The sequence below is a fragment of the Paramormyrops kingsleyae genome, chromosome 6 (assembly GCF_048594095.1).
Source record: "Paramormyrops kingsleyae isolate MSU_618 chromosome 6, PKINGS_0.4, whole genome shotgun sequence".
In the NCBI taxonomy this organism is placed as follows: domain Eukaryota; kingdom Metazoa; phylum Chordata; class Actinopteri; order Osteoglossiformes; family Mormyridae; genus Paramormyrops; species Paramormyrops kingsleyae.
The window spans coordinates 36,974,919-36,975,537 of NC_132802.1; positions in this window are offsets into that span (position 1 = coordinate 36,974,919).

The window sequence follows — 619 nt, forward strand, 5'->3', positions numbered from 1 at the left end:
CTTGGTGGTTCTGGTTCTATTCACCTGAGTTTATAACAAAAAAAAAAATCTTGGCAATCAAGCAGGTCATTGCAATAACTTGCAGTAATTTGCTGTGCACCAGATTTGAACCACGGTTGCTGTGGCCACAACACACAGTGCTCACTACTATACAATCACAGCCGACCCTTTTGTAGTGATATGGTTCTGGGCATAAGATATTGGGCAGGGATGAAGGGTGCATAAACAAATAACTAAGGATGAATATGTAAAAAAAAAATAACCAGATTTATTTATGATTTAATTTTCATTTATGTTATGACAAAACATTGCATCCCTTGAATCGGGTTGTGGGTTGTGGTGACAGTTGGGTTGAAATCATAGACCTGGTATGTGGACTTTGTTTCATAGACACTTGGGTAACATCAGACAAACATACAAAACTTACGGATCCATGTATGATGATTATTCATAGTCACACATTCACTCTGGCATTGCAGCAGTGAAAAATGAGGCTTGCTTGAAGGAGAAAAGACTGTTCTTTTGTTCAGCCCTTAAAAAGACAAACACAGGCACCAAACAAGCACTGGAACCGCACATGCTAGGGAAAAGCAGGGAGGTCAGACACCGAACAATAAGA